Genomic DNA, 17,406 nt, shown 5'->3' with positions numbered 1-17,406 from the left:
TGAGAAATTTTCAAGATTCATCATGCCATATAATCACATGTTATAATAATGATCTCTCTATTGCGTATACATATAGTTAAACATATATCAATTAGTATACCACCACATCTCATCCAACTCATGTGCATCCCCCCACATCGTGCACATGTCATGCCCCTTTTGTGGAAGAGGGTGGGACAGCCCGATGGCAAGGGCTTGAGGCTAGGGAGTGGGCGAGCCAACTCGAAGATGGGCGAGCAACTAGGGCTGGAACCCCTACTTTGGCGTCGAGAGGCTCGGAGGCATCGGCACCCATGGGTAGACTAGGCGCGCGAGCCAGTGGACAGGCAGTGTGGATGGCCGAGCATGTAGACGGGGCACGTAGGTGTGCAGGAAATTGGCTCGCAGCAGAGCTGGCAGACTGAGGTGCAGTAGGAGGGTGAGAACTGCCCAAGAAGTCTGCCAGAAATGCGGGAAGCACTGGCCAACCCGAGGCCTGAGAGGTAACTGTTGCTTATCATTGGCAACAGTGCCAAGGGTGCGTCAAAGGAGCCCAACAGAGGCCAAAATAGCCCCTAGCCATTAGGGATTACCTTGTAACACTCCAAGGGGTCTTAAGCTATATAAACCCCTTGAGCCCCCTCATTTGGGACTAATGACTCTTGTATTTGAAATTCTAGCAATAAAAGCTCTCTCTTTGTTCTCTCAACTCTCTTGTGCTTGCCAAAATCGATCATAACTCTCTAGCTTGAGAAGGCTACTAGCCTTTCTAACCCCCTTTACCAAGGCAAAGGCTAGGCCGAACAGGTCAGGAGAAAACCCCCGTGACACTTAGTATCAGAGTGGCAATGGCAAACACGAGGTTTGGAGTGGGAACCAAGGGTGTTGTTTCCACCCCCGATACAAGGGAGACACGTTCGGGTAGGGTGAAGAGGAAGTCCATCTCAAGAGACCTCCTAGCTGCGGTAGAGTCCAAGTTGACCCATCAAGAGGAGCGTGTGGTGGAGTTGGCTGACCATTGCAAGGTAGAGGAAGCTCGGAGGGATGGGTGCAAAGAGCACATGGTCGAGCTGCGAGAGGAGCTGCAGGCCGTTCTCAATGAGACCCTCGAGGCACTAACCTAAGGTGATGCTAGGCGAGAGGCTGAGGCCGAGCAGCTGCGATGGGCGATGAGCGAGCTAAGGCAAGAGCTTAAAGCGTGCAAGGCACTCCTTGGTGGAGGATTACTAGTTGTGCAACCGTCTAGCAAGGTGGACATCCCCAAACTAAAGGAGCGTAAGGGCCAGCGGAATGCCCAAGACTTCAACAATTTCGTGTGGGGGATGGAACAATACTTCCAAGCCACCAACATTGCCAATGATGGTAAGAAAATCAACACTGCTTCGATGTATCTTACTGACTCGGCGTGTTTATGGTAGCGTAGGAGGTGTGACGAGAGGCACGGTGGAGCTGCCATCTCGACGTGGGTTGACTTTGTGAGCTAGCTGAAGGCATAATTCTACCCCGAGTACGCGCAAGATGAGGCGCGGGGCAAATTGAGACGCCTAACACAGCAAGGGGGAGTTCGGGAGTATGTGAGGGAGTTCACCAAACTCATGCTGCAGATCAGCGACCTAGGCGAGCGGGAGGCCTTGTTTTACTTCCTTGATGAGCTGAGGCTGTGGGAAAGACAAGAGCTCTAGCACCGAGAGGTCTAAGACATAACTACAGCTATGGCTGCAGCAGAGTCCCTGATTGAGTTCTGCAAGGGGGATGCGGAGAAGGATGCGAGGAAAGGCAAGGCCAAGGTGAATGCCACTACCAAGCCACTACCGAGGGGCACTACCAGCGGGCAAGGTAGCACGCGGGGTATTAACCAAGGTAGCTATAAAGAGGATAAGGGTAGGACGCCTCAAACATGTTTTCTGTGTGACGGACCACACATGGTTCGAGATTGCCCCAAGAGGGCCAAGTTGTCTGCCATCATCCAAGAAGGGGAAAATAAGGGGCAGTAGTAGTGGGATTCTTTGAGATTGGGCACCATGATGCTGGCAGCACTGAAACAGCACAAGCTGAACCGTAGCAAGGGCCTGATGTTTGTGGATATAACGGTGGCGGGCAAGAAATTGAATGCGCTGGTTGACACGGGAGTAAACGATCTGTTTGCCTCTGTTGAGACAGCCAAGATGTTGGGGCTGGACACCAAGGCTAGGGTAGCGCGCATTAAGACTATCAACAGCAAGGAGATCCCCACCGTTGGCACTGCAAGCAACGTGGATGTACGACTAGGTGAGTGGGTCAGTAAGGAAACCATCGAAGTTATTCCTTTGGATGATTATGATTTTGTAATTGGTTTGGATTTCCTTGATCGAATAAATGGCATGGTTGTCCCATTCTTGAGCTACATTGTGATTCTTGACTTGCGGGGTCAATGTGTGGTGCCAGTGAGGCGCGGGCAGCAATTCGCGACCACGATGCTGAGCGCCATATAGCTAACGAATGGTGTGCGCATGGGAGAAGAGACCTTTGTAGCCACACTGTCTCTGAACGAGGGCGAGCCGAGCGAGGCAGTACCTGAGCCGAGCGAGGTAGCACCCGTGCCGAGTGAGGTAGCAAATGTACTGGACGAGTATGTGAATGTCATGCCGGCCAAGTTGCCAAGCTCCTTGCCGTCTAAGCGCGAGGTGGACCATAAGATTGAGCTTGTGCTGGGGGCACAGCCACCCGCGAGGGCACCTTTTCGAATGGCACCCCTAGAGCTAGCTGAATTACGACGGCAGCTTACGAAGTTGATCGAGGCAGCCTTCATTCATCTAAGCAAAGCACCCTATGGTGCACCTATCCTCTTCCAGCGAAAGCAGGATGGGACGCTGCGATTGTGCATTGACTATCGAGCACTCAACAAGCTAACCATCCGAAACTGTTATCCGATCCTCAACATTTTTGAGCTGTTCGACCAGCTAGGTGAGGCTCGGCTCTTCTCCAAACTTGACCTGCGGTTTGGGTACTACCAGGTGAGGATTGTCGAGGGGGACCAAGAGAAGACTACCTGCATGATGTGCTATGATAGCTTTGAATTTCAAGTCATGCCCTTCGACTTAACCAATGCCCCGCAACATTCTACACACTCATGAACAAGGTATTGCCATCATTTCTTGACAAATTTATGGTCGTATACCTTGATGATATTGTCGTTTATAGCAGGACCATGGCGGAGCATGTGGGGCACTTACAGGGTGTGTTTGAGCGCCTAAAGCAGCACCAGTTGTATGTCAAGCAGGAGAAGTGCTGTTTTGCTCAATCGAAAATCCCCTTCCTCGATCACATTATTGGGGGAGGGCGAATTAGGATGGATGCAGCCAAGGTCTGACCTATCAACGAGTGAGAGCAGCCCACTAGAGTGATCGAGCTGCGGAGTTTCTTAGGGCTAGCCAACTACTACCGCAAGTTCGTGCAAGGCTACTCAAACATCGAAGCACCGTTGATCGACTTGTTGTGCAAGGATCGCACATGGCAATCGAGCCCCGAGTGTGAGCAAGCGTTCTAGAGGCTGAAGCAGGCAATGACTAAGGAGCCTATGTTGCGCCTGTCAGACCTGAGTGTGCCATATGAGGTGCACACTGATGCGTCAGACTATGCCATAGGCGGGGTGCTCATGCAGCAAGGCCACCTAGTGGCGTATGAGAGCCGGAAGCTCAATGACACCGAGTGGTGCTACATGGCTCAAGAGAAGGAGATGATAGTGGTAGTGCACTGCTTTAGGGTGTGGCGGCACTACTTGCTAGGGGCACGGTTCGTGGTGAAGACGGACAACATAGCCAACAGCTTCTTCCAAACCCAAAAGAAGCTGACCCCCAAGCAAGCTAGGTGGCAGGTGTACTTGGCAGAATTTAACTTCACCATGGAGTATAAGCCTGATGCCACCAATTGGGTTGCTGATGCGTTGAGCCGCAAGGTAGAACTGGCGACCATCAACCACGAGTAGGATGAGTTGCTAGCCAAGATTCGTGCGGGGCTTGCGAGAGATGCCACAGCACAGGCCATTATCAAGTGCGCCAAGGAGAGAAAGACGCGACAGTTTTGGATGGATGGGGATCTACTCATGGCCAAGGGAACTCGAGTCTATGTGCCAAAGACCGAGGGGCTATGCAAGGAGATCATGCCGGAGCACCACGATTCCTTATGGGCGGGACATCCAAGCGCCGAGCAGACTTAGGCACTGATCGCGACACGCTACTACTCTCCCAAGTTGTTCGAGGACGTCGAGGCCTATGTGCGGACATGCTTGGTCTGCCAACAAGACAAGGGCTACCAGTAGCAGCCAACAAGCCTGCTCAAGCTGCTAGAGCGGCTCGACGGACCGTGGCAATCTGTAGCCTTAGATTTTATTACTAACCTGCCTATAACTAACGGGTTTGGTGCTATGATGGTTGTGGTTGACAGGTTTAGCAAGTATGGGACTTTGTGCCAGTCACACGAGAGTGCCCAACTAAGTAGGTAGCCCGGGCATTCATGGTGCATGTGGTCAAGCTATGGGGCTTACCGGAGAGCCTAGAGAGCGATAGGGATGGGCACTTCACAAGCAAGTTTTGGACTGAGCTGTTCAAGCTGCTAGGGTCCAAGCTCCGCTTTTCTACTAGCTTCCACCAGCAAACAATGGGCAGACGGAGTGAGTAAACCACTTGTTAGAGATCTACTTGCTGCACTTTGTCCGCACCAGGCAATCGAATTGGGTGAAGCTACTGGACGTTGCACAGTTTAGCTACAACCTGCAGCAGCAGGAGCCGACCGAGAAGAGCCTGTTTAAGCTGGTGATAGGGCAACAGTCGATGACCCCCGAGGCCTTAGTCAACAGCTACACATGGCTGACACTAACAGCCTTTTGATATGCCCAATAGTGGCATGAGCAGCGGGACTTGGCTAAGGCGAGCCTTGAGCGGGCCACCCAAAGATACAAGAAGTGGGCGGATAGGTACCAACGAGACGTGAGCTTTAACGTGGGGGACTTGGTGTTGGTGAAGCTTCCCTTGGTTCCCCACCACGAGAAGCTGCACAAAAGGCTAGTCTGGAGGTACGAGGGGCCCTTCCGCATCAAGAAAAAAGTGGGTCGTACGGCATATAAGTTGGAAATGCTGCCCAAGCCAAGGGTGCATCTGGTTTTCCACGTGAGCATGCTAAAGCCACACCATGAGAACCCGGACGACCCAAGTAAGAACCGCAGCCAGTGGCATCCCATGGGGCAGAAGGCATCATTTGAGTGGGAAGTCAAACAGATTCTGGTCGAGCGGGTTCTAAGGAGGAAATACCACCGGTCGCAGCATCCATACCTAGTCTAGTGAAGGGGACTACCAACAAGTGAGATCAGTTGGGAGCAGGTCTAGACGCTGTGGTAATTCGAGGACTTGGTGGAGCAGTTCCACGACCAACAGGCAATGAGGGCATTACCGAAATAGTTAGGGGAGAGTGTCATGCCCTTTTTGTGGATGAGGGCGGGACAGCCCGATGCCAAGGGCTTGAGGCTCTGGAGTGGGAGAGCCAGCTTGAAGATGGGCGAGCAACAAGAGCTGGAACCCCTACTTGGCACTGAGAGGCTCAGAGGCAACGACACCCATAGGCAGACTAGGGGCGCGGGCCAGCAGACAAGCAGTGTAAGCAGGCCAGCACGCAGACGGGGCACGCAAGTGCGCAAGAAATTAGCGCGTAGCAGAGCTGGTAAATTGGCGCGCAGCAGGAGCTCGAGAACTGCCTAAGCAATCTGCTAGAAGCACGGGAAGCATTGACCAGCCAAAAGGCTTGCGGGGCAACCGTTGGCTACCATTGGCAATAGTGCTAGGGGTGCGTCAAAAGGGCCTAGCAAAGGCCAAAACAGCCCCTAACCGTTGGGGAATGCCTTGTAACAGCTCCAAGGGGTCCAAAGCTGTATAAACCCCTTGAGCCCCCGCATTTAGGACTAATGACTCTTGTATTGGAAATTCTAGCAATAAAAGCTCTCTCTTTGTTCTCTCAACTCTCTTGTGCTTGCCAAAATCGATCCTAACTCTCTACCTTGAGAAGGCTGCTAGCCTTTCTAACCCCTTTTACGAAGGCAAAGGCTAGGCCGCACGGGTCAAGAGAAAACCCCCATGACACACACAACCGGACACCTCATATCACCCAGCTTATGTGCATCCCCCATATCGTGCACATAGCTGGACATCCCATCTCACCTAGCTCATGTGCATCCCCCTACATCATGCACATAGTCGGACACCCCATCTCAACCAGCTCACGTGCATCCCCCCACATCGAGCAGATAGCCGTAATCATCGTGTGCATCTCCCCACATCGTGCACATAGTCGGAATCATCATGTGCATCCCTCCACATCGTGCACAGTTAATGCCATCGTGTACATCCCCCCATATTGTGCACATAAGCATATCTGTGAGACCTCTACCTTTATAGACTCGTAGTTAGTAATATACGTAATATCCCTAATCAAGGGTAATTTCATCATTTCCTTAATAAGCTCATAAAAGTAAGATTTTTAAATGATATTATAGTCTAAGTAGGCCTAAGGCATAAATAGATAGTGAAATTAGGGGTAAAATGGAAAGGAAATCAAAATTTCACGATAGGGGCAAAATGATCATTTTTCACCTCAAGTTAAAATTTTAAGTTTTCATGAACCCGAGTATGTCTAGACCATTACGGACCTTGTCCCAGTGTCAAAGGAGTAAAAAGATTTCATAAAGGGTTAGAAGAAAGTAAGTTAATTGGTTGAGGGGCATTTTAGTAATTTAAGTGGAATGGATAAGATTGGCTATAAATACTTTCTTTCGATAGCTTCTTCTCCTGTTTTCTAGTAGCTTGTCTTCTACTTCATCTTCTCTCTCATGTTTCTTCAAAACCTCCATGGAAGTTTGATATGGAGCTTGCATGATTTTCTCTCTCTAGCTCTAGTTTTCATACCTCTGAGCCCTTTTGACTAGAACCCTTGTATTCTTCCACTCTCTCTCCTTAAAACCCTTGAAAAATCTTATTTCCATACTTTCTCTCACTAGTTGGGCATTCTAGAGAGAGAAAGAGAGAATTGCCCCACTTGTTTGGAAACTATTGGAAGGGAATTCAACTACAAAGAAACCCAAAGGTGAGTGATGAACTAAGCTCGATTTTTAGCTGCAGAAAATGGCTAGTAATTGGAATTATGAGCTGTTTTATTGTTGAGTGTGTTCATTACTTTTTTAGTGATTAAGATAGTGAACATAAATAGCCATTTAATGTGGTAGTTGAAAACTATCTAAGAGATAGTTTTTAGGGTTCATAGTGGTAGTTGACCTATTGCTTATGCTAATGTGATCCTAGGTTCTAATGAAGTCCCATCCTTCCAATTGGATCATTAGGGGAATTAGAGTCAACTAAAGGCTCAACAATAAATTGGTGATTGGACTGCCTATCAAAACTATTTTGGGAATGTGACTATTTTGTACAAAGTGTTTGAATGATTTTATACAACTTTTCTTAAAAATGAGTGCCTTGGGAACAAGCTCTTGAGAAATGGTTTATGTTGTGACATGTGACTATTATTGATTCATGCACTACCATATTGTGTTGATATATATGTATGAATATATTGTTGTGTAATGACATTGACTCGGCTATGTGCGAGTAGGGAATGTGCATAAGCCAAAGATGACCCGATTATGTGCGAGTAAAGAGTGCGCATAACCCGGTGATGACCCAGCCATGTGCGAGTAGGGAGTGCGCATGAGTTGGTGATGATGCTGATGGGATGGTGTGCATGATGATGATTGGTATACGTATACATATATACATATGTAAATATGTGTTATAGGAAATTAATGAGTAATGGTATATGGTTGTAATGCATGTGAAACTTGATATGTTAAATTGTGAAAGATTGTTATGCATTTCATGTTGGTTTGGACATTTCAGCAAGGTGGTTTTTCTTTGGGAGAAAGGGAAATTTTTCATTGGTGCCCTATATGTCGTTGCAGCGAGAATCATTCTCGCTACAGCAAGAAACTCTTGAGTTTGAGAACCTTCACTAGAACTGGTTCTCGCTGCAGCGAGAATGAATTTCACTACAGCGAGATAGTCACTGCAGCTTCTCGCTGCAGCGAAAAGGAATCTCGCTGCAGCGAGAAACTCTCTATTTCATTAGTTGAATTTCACTGCAGTGAGAAACCTTCTATTTCTAGGTTACAATTTTACTGCAGCGAGATTGAATCTCGCTAGAAATCGAGTTTCTCTGCTAGAAATCGAGTCTTCTTTTTTAGATGTATAGACAAACTTGATGCAAATTATTAAGATACATGGTGTAGGTAATGTACATTTAATTTGTATGCCAGTATGAGTTGGCATTTTTTAATATTACTTTTATTCTAAGTTATGAAATATGACTTAGCAGTTTATGATGGAATGATGAGCATGTCAGATTAATAGGCTTGCTTGGGCTTAATGGACTACGTTCATTGGGCCCTTGCGCCGGTCATGGCCTAAAAATTAGGTCGTGACAATATCACCATACATCTCCCTTACCACCGTCATCACCGGCAAGTGCACACTCACCTCGCACATGCACGGTTGGATTTGTCACACAATGGTATATATATTTATCAACATTATGCAAAAATGTATGGATTCATCACACTATAAATTTGATAATATAAAAACATTTCACAAGGGCTTGTTCCCATGCGAGTTTTGAATAAAAACCAATAAAACATTTTAGAGGGATTCAATCAAACATGTATATGTATATCCCAAAACATTTTATGCAAGTTCACTCACTGGTATTTTTTGACCCTTTAATCAACTCTAACTTCCCTAATGGTTCAAATGGGGTTCAGAGCCTCGTTGGAACCTATCACACACAAAAACATCACAGCCAATCCAATTTACATTAATATCACTCCAAAAGCTATTTTCCAAAATCAAGCTTCACTAGCCCTTCCTATCTATCTTCCATTACCATTTGATTGGCTATTCAGTTGTCTACTTTAGTAACACTAGAAATAGATAAACAACTTCAACAATACACAATTCATAACTCCACTTATTAGCCTTTATCAACAACTTAAAACCAGTCCTAATTCATCACTCACCTTGGTGGATTGTAATGAAATTTCTTCCCAAAAGTCCACAAGCTATCGTGAAACCTTTGTTTCTCTTTCTACAAATTTCAGCTGGTGAGAGAAAGTATTGAAGATAGACTTTTAAGGGTTTGTTTAAGGTGAGGGAGTAAAAGAGTATGAAAAACCCTACAACAGGGTGTGTGGAGCATAAAATTAAAGTTAGTTTGGAAGAGTGATGGAAGCTTGAAAGAAGCTTTCATGGAAGAGGAAAGAAACATGAGATGGGAGGAAGAAGAAGAAGAAGTTGCTGGAGAAATGAAGAAGCTACTGGAAGAATGACATTTTTATAGTTAAAGCTTATCTAAATCTTCATGCAATTACAATAATGCCTTTAACAAGGCCACTTGTCTTCCTCCTTTTCTTGTCCAATCTTTTACTCTTTTAACACTGGAAAATGTCCAAAATCCTCTGAAAAAGGTCCCTTAAGTAGCCCTCAAAAGTCCTAGCTTCAAAATTCCCCTAAACTTGTTATTTGTGCAAATTATGGTGAGGGCCGCGGCTCTCAATTTCCAGCACCGCGGTGCTCAAATGTTTTGTTCGAATATGTTCTCCTAATGCAGTACTTCCACTTCAACAAAGATTTTGACCACTTTCTTGTCAAAACTGGGTAAAGTGGTAAACATAAAAGTTGTATCCCTACCTCTTCGCTTTCTAATGATTCAAAAATCATGTCATTTGGACTTCTGTAGTGGGATAAATTCTTGAAAAACCAAAACATATGCAAATAGAGCAACAGCCCATTATACACCTTTCTTCACCAATTGAAATTATTTTTGAATCCTACTCTATAACGACATAAAATAATTATAAGTAATGTAAAACTAGCATCATTAGCTCAAATTAAATCTTTAAACATAAGTTTCACCATGAGTTATGCGTCTCTGACGGTCAAGGTTTCACGTTCTCCTCCACTAAAAGAAATTCGATCTCCGAATTTAAATCAAGCTATAAGGTAGCGTACCTCTAAGCATCAAAGAGGTGAGGATACTTTGTCTGCATCTCCTCCTCAACTTCCCATGTAACTTCCTCACTGGTTTGATTCTGCCATAACACTTTTACTGAGGCTACATCTTTTGAACGAAACTTTTTGACTTGTCGATCAAGGATAGCTACCGATTGCTCCTCATAGGTCAAATCATCTTTCAGCTGGATGGTTTCATACCATATAACATGAGATGGATCCGGGTTATACTTTTTAAGCATTGACACATGAAACACGAGGTGAATATTTGAAAGGTTTGGCGGTAATGCTAAACGATATGCCACTGCTCCAACCCTTTCTAAGATCTCGAAGGGTCCTATATACCGAGGGCTCAATTTCCCCTTCTTGCCAAACCTCATTACGCCTTTTGTTGGTGAGAGCGTCAAATATACATGATCCCCCACTTGAAACTCTAAGTCTCTCCATCTGTTTTCAGCATATGATTTCTGTCTACTTTGTGTTGATAACATCCTCTGTCGAATCATGCATATTTTCTCGGTGGCGTCCTGCACCAACTCAAGCCTCAAGAATTTCCTTTCTCCAACCTCTAGCCATCCAATAGGAGACCTACACCTCCGTCCATATAATGCTTTAAATGGTGCCATTTAGATGCTAGCTTGGAAACTGTTGTTGTACGTAAACTCCAGTAAGAGTAGATATCGATCCCACTTGATCCCAAGGTCTATTACACAAGCCCTCAACATATCTTCCAATATCTGTATCGTTCGTTCGGACTGTCCATTAGTCTGAGGGTGGAAAGCCATGCTAAAATCTAACTTAATGCCCAACGCTTCCTGTAACTTTTCCCATAACCTATTGATGAATTGTGCCCCCTTGTCAGATACTATAGAAATAGAAATGCCATGCAGCCGTATTATCTCATCTACATAAAGCTGGGCATATTGGGCGACCCCGTATGTAGTTTTAACTGAAAGGAAATGAGCTGATTTCATTAACCGGTCTACTATGACTCAGATCGAGTCGTAGCCCCTATTAGTTAAGGCAAACCCGTTACAAAATCCATTGCAATATGCTCTCACTTCCACTTGGGCATTAGTAGTGGCTGTAGTAGCCCTACAGGCCTTTCATGCTTGGCTTTAACCTATTGACAAAGCAAGCACTTAGAGACGAACTTAGCTACAACTTTCTTAAGTCCTTCCCACCAATATACCTTTTTCAAATCTTGATACATCTTCGTAGCCCTTAGATGTACCACATAGGCTGCCATGTGCGCTTCTTCCAATATTTTTCTCCTTAATCCATCACTATCAGGCACATAAAGTCTGGTTCCATACCTCAATACTCCATCTGTGCCTTTAGTAAACATTTTTCCTTTCCTTCCTTGAGGATCCTCAAAGGCCTTAGCTAAGAACTCATCTTTACTTTGTGCTTCCTTAATCCAGTCTATTGAGATAGGCCTCACTTTAAAATGTGCTAGCAATGCATTTGCCTCTGAAACTTCCAAATGCACACCCATGTCTCCCAAGCTATGCATCTCCCTAATCAAGGATCTCTTATCTGTGGAGATATGTGCCAAGCTCCCTATCAATTTTCTACTCAAGGAATCCGCTACTACATTTACCTTACCGGGATGATAAAGAATAGTATAATCATAATCCTTTAGCAACTCCATCTACCTACATTGTTGCAAGTTAAGATCCCTCTACTGAAATATGTACTTCAAGCTTTTGTGATCCGTATATATCTCACAAGTCTCACCATACAAGTAATGTCTCCAAATCTTTAAGGCAAACACGATTACTGCCTTCTCCAAATCATGTGCGAGGTAATTTTGTTCACGCCTTTTAAGTAGCCTCGATGCATACGCAATCATCTTCCCATGCTGCATTAATACACTCCCTAAACCAACCCGCGATGCATCACAGAATATTGTATAACCCCTTATGCCTTGCTGTAGGCTTAATACTGGAGCTGTGGTGAGACATGCCTTAAGCTTCTCAAAGCTATTCTCACAAGCATCTGTCCACTCAAATTTTGTATCTTTACGTGTCAGCTTAGTTAGAGGGGTGACTATTTTGGAGAAGTCCATCACAAAATGAAGATAATAGCCAGCCAAACCCAAAAAGCTTCTAATCTCCGTAATCGATGTTGGCCTTGCCCACTTTTCCACTGCCTCAACTTTCTTTGGGTCGACTTGTACCCCATCCTTGGAAACCACATGTCCTAAGAATGCAACACTTTCAAGCCAAAACTCACACTTGGAGAACTTAGCATACAATCAATGTTCTCTCAAAGTTTGGAGCACTATCTTAAGATGCTGCTCATGCTCCTCTCGGCTCTTCGAGTAGATCAAGATGTCATCAATAAACACCACCACGAACTTGTCCAAATAGGGCTTGAACACTCGGTTCATCAAATCCATAAAGGCCGCAAGGGCATTAGGAGGCCCAAATGACATCACCAAGAACTCATAGTGCCCATATGGTTCAAAATGCAGTCTTGGGTATGTCCTCATTTCGGATCCTCAGCTGATGGTACCTAAATCGCAGATCTATCTTAGAGAAACATTGTGCCTCTTGTAGCTGATCAAATAAATCATTTATTCTTGGAAGGGGGTACTTATTCTTCACCATTACCTTATTAAGCTGTCGGTAGTCAATGCACAATCTAAGTGACCCATCTTTTTCTTTACAAATAGCATTGGTGCTCCCCATGGTGAGACACTAGGATGGATGAAGTCTTTATCCAACAAATCTTCTAACTGATCCTTAAGCTCTTTAAGCTTCGCAGGTGCCATTCAATATGGGGGTATGGATATAGTTCTAGTATCAGGAATCAAATCTATGCAAAATCCAATCTCTCGCTCGGGACTCAAACCTAGTAATTCCTCAAGAAATACATCCATGAACTCATTCACCACTGATACTTGGCTTACATCTCCAACCTTCGCTTGAGTATCTCTCACAACAGCCAAGTAACCTGAACAACCCTGTCTTAATAACCTTCTGGTACCATGACCGATATCGAATTGGTTGGAGCATTACTCTTGTCCCCCTGAATACTAAATGATGGTTCACCAAGAAAATCAAATCTAACCAATTTATGATAACAATCCACACTGGCATGGCAGGGTGATAGCCAATCCATTCCCAAGATCACGTCAAAGTCTAAGGTGTCTAACACCACTAGATTCACCAAAGTGTCTTTGTCTTTGACTCGAATTACACAAGACTCATATTCCTATTCGGCCATAAATACCTCCTTTAAAGGAGTAGACACCACTAATTACTCTTCTCTCCTAACACGATCTTTACCCAAACGAGATGCAAAACATGAAGAAATAAAAGAGTGGGTAGCACCAAGATCAAATAATACTCGAGCATCCATATTACAAACAGAAAGAGTACCTGAAACCACTGCATTGGATGTTTGGGCCTCCTAGGGTGTTAAAGCATATACCCTCGCTTGGCCCCTACTAGTAGAACTCTGAAGTCAAGACCTAGACCTCTTGCCCTGAGAGGAAGTAGTAGCACCTCTACCTCTTAATCCACTAGCCTCCCGATCAGATGAGGTGGCAATTGAAGGAGCAGATGAAGCCAGCTGGGTGGAGCCATGAGCAAAACCTTGTGATTGATGAGCCATCAGGCAATCCCTCTTAATATGTCCAGATTAACCACACCCATAACATACTCTTGTAGTACGTAAGCATCGTCCACTATGTCGTCTCCCACAAGTATCACAAAGGTGGATAACTTGACTACCTTGTCTAGAATCTTGCTACCTTCCTCCACTAAAAGTTTTCTGCCATGGTCCAACATTGACACTAGTCACATTACTCCCCTTTTGAGGCAATCGTGAGTCCTTTTGTGGACCCTGACGGCTAGAAGATGAAATACCACTGCTGAAATCTACTACCTTGATAACCCTCTATCTTGGCCCTTTTTGCTCTATCCCTCGTAGCCTTACTCTCATTGGTCTTCATCTCAATTCACTGAGCGCAATCCACTGCTGTGAAGTAGGTATTGAAATCTCGGGATGCCACAGCCCTCAACAGTGGCTCCACTATCCCATCCATAAACCTTTGTATCTTCATCTCTTTTGTAGCAACTAAATAAGGTGCATATCAAGACAATTGTGTGAATTTTATGTCGTAATCCGACACCATCATACTCGAGGTTTGCACCAAAGCCTCAAACTCTTTGGCTCAGGCATTACGTACACTAAGTGGTAAAAATTGATCTAAGAAGGCTGTACTGAACTCACTCCAAGTCAACGGTGCTGCATCTGTTAGTCTGCCTCTACATAAGGAGCTATACCACTTTGGCTGCAACGACCTCTCCCCAATAGCTGTCGGTGTCCAAGACTTCCAAAAAAGACCCGCCAAGTCTCGAAAAAGCCTGTCTAGAACTTGCTCGTCAATCCACACATTCAATCACCATATAATATTGATACTTTCATATACTAAATTGAACCATAAATATAAAAATCAATACAAACTTTTTTCCTTTTATTCGTAAGTATCTGTATTAAAATCTATAATCTCCAAATTAATGCTTATATAAAAATTTAGAATTCGTTTACAACTTAATAAATAAAATGCTACAACTTGACCTCTAACAGCGGAGCGACTCGGAATAAATTGCTAGGAGATGCCTTTACCTATTCATGGTGGACCAAACGCATCACTAGCTACACGCTAGGCTGATCCCTATCTGCAAAAGGGGAAATAAAGGGGTGTGAGTCTCATAGACTTAGTGATAATCATCGACTCAGCGAGTAGGACGTAGATGGGAAAACAAGCAAATGACAGATCAGTTGAATATAAAAATGCAAGATTATAAAAGCAATTCGTTTCAAACGAGGGTTTGTGCCTTATATAAAAATCAAGTATTTCTTATAAAATATAAATAATCAAGGTAATAAAATTTTTCGCATCAAAATATATTAATAATCATTTTGAATTAAATCAATAAAATTTAGTAAGGTCCCACGAAAGCAAATAATATTTAAAATCATGCCCATATCATAACTCGCCCCATATGCGGGGAATTACAGATTCATTTCACAGATAAACAAATAGGGGAGCTGCGAAAAATCGTTTAATTCCTTTTTCACCATGCAAAGAAATATAATTCATAATATTGAAACTTATTTCAACTCGTATAAAACCATTACATTTTTGTCAAAAATAAACAACATGGCTTATGACTTTCTTAAAAACTTGGCTTGTGCCAAAATCATTATCATACTCGGTTGTCTGGGGTACCTTGGCCTAGGGCTATCCCAGCGAATTCTCCAAGACTGTTAAAAAAAGTCATGTATGCATAAATCATATTTTTATTTTGAAAACATAGTCGTTCCTTGGCGTTGGCTGAGTTCACCCTCAAGTGGTGGTTTGGCGTGAAGTGAACTCTAAAGTTGTACCTCGAGAGTTACCCTACACGCCTCTCCAACTGAGGTAAGAATATAACCGGATTTCGTGCCCCTCTAATAGGCTGGTCCACAGAACCCACCCACTGCAGCAAGCTAAACCCACCATACAATAAAATTTGCAATAGCATGACATGGCAATTATTTCATAATCTAACCTCTCAAGGCTAAATACAAAGTTCATATATTTCAACACAAATACCAATTCAGCCATTCATGCAAATATTGTCATAAGCTATTCAATTCAAAATACAATTTATGACACAACAAGTAGCAATTTCTAATTGCTCTTGAATTTCTTGGTTAAAATGAAATCACCTTTTAAAAGAATTCAAATTTGATCTTCAAGGGGATATTTTAAATCTTTCTCAAAATATCGATCCCCACATCACGTTAAAACTCTCTTTTTGTAAAATGTTCATTGTAAATATTTGCATGATATTTTGTATCACAATAGCATGGTGAATATGTAATAAATTTCATGAATGCACACCACACAAACAATAAGGCACAATTTCCTTTGATGTAAATCTTTTCGAAAAGCTTGTTTCCCGGTTTAAAACACTTTACGTCTAATATATATATATATATATATATATATATATATATATATATATATATATATAGATATATATATTTTAAATGATTTCTAAAAATAACTTACACCCACAATTCCTTAAAATTCTATCAACGCATGCTTTCCATAAATTTTGCACTTCACATAAATATATGTACATGTATATATATACAGAATTTTTAAAATTGGCACCCCCTACTCACCTCATAATAGTGGGATATTACTTCACTATTGATTCGTACGTGTATATAATTATTCCTATTTGTCGGTCACATACCTCGTTCGGCACGCCTCCACGACAAACTTTCCATTGGCCCTTTTTTATTTCTTTATGACCTTTGGGCCTTCTCCATGGGCATCTCCATTTTTCCTATTTGGGCTAAGCCCATTTATTTTTTTTTCCTATTGGGCCATGCCCACTTATTTTCTATTAGGTCATGCCCATTTATTTTCTATTTCTTTTTTTTTTTCTTTCTTTTTCTCTCATCCACGTTTCTTCTTCTGGGCTCATTTTCTTCCTCCTCCGATGGCAGCACTTTCAGCTCTCTTTTCCTCAAAAATTTAGCAGCACCAAGCTACCTTTTCTCCCTCAAATTGGCAGCACAATGCTGTCTAATTTTCTTACACAAACTACTAGCAAATAGCTCTAATTTTTCTGCACAAATTGGCAGCAAACAGCTCCAATTTTTCTACACAAATTGGCAGCAAACAACTCAATTTTCAGTAGCCAAAATCAGCCATAAAAACCTCAAAAATTCCAGTAATTAACCTGAAAAAAAATCAGCTTTCTTACCTCAAATTTTTCAGCTTTTTCTTCCTCCAAAAATTGCAGTAAAAATCTCTCTTTTCCGTCCTCAATGTGCAGCAAAACCGTGCCAAGAAAATAGCAAAATTTTCATTCCTTTTCTCTTCCTCTCCCATGATTTTTCTTTCTCTCCCTTTTTCTCTTCATTTCTTTCTTCCTCTCCCACTCTCAACCGACTTCCTCTCTTTGTTTTCTCTTTTATCTCTTTTTCATTTCACATGGCTGGCCCCACCATCATTTCTACATTATTCTCTTTTGTTTTCTTTGTTTTTTTTTTTGTGTCTTTCTTCCTTTGATTTTTTGTATTGCCGGCCATTTACCTTAGAATTCTTTGGTTTGACTTTTCAACATCTTTTCTTCATTCCCATCCAAAGCACATCATTCCCATCCTTTTTATTTCCTTATTATTTTATTATTTATTTATTTTATTCTCTCCAAATAATGCAATTTACATGTAATTCCTCAACTTCATTTTATTTGGTACTCAATCTTCCAATTTTCGTATCTTAAAATTTGATCATTCCGACACGTTTAAAAATTCTAATTTTCTTCTATCT

This window comes from Theobroma cacao, chromosome 5 (genome assembly GCF_053813885.1).
Source record: "Theobroma cacao isolate CCN51 chromosome 5, ASM5381388v1, whole genome shotgun sequence".
Taxonomy (NCBI): Eukaryota; Viridiplantae; Streptophyta; class Magnoliopsida; order Malvales; family Malvaceae; genus Theobroma; species Theobroma cacao.
This window is presented reverse-complemented; position numbering follows the sequence as displayed.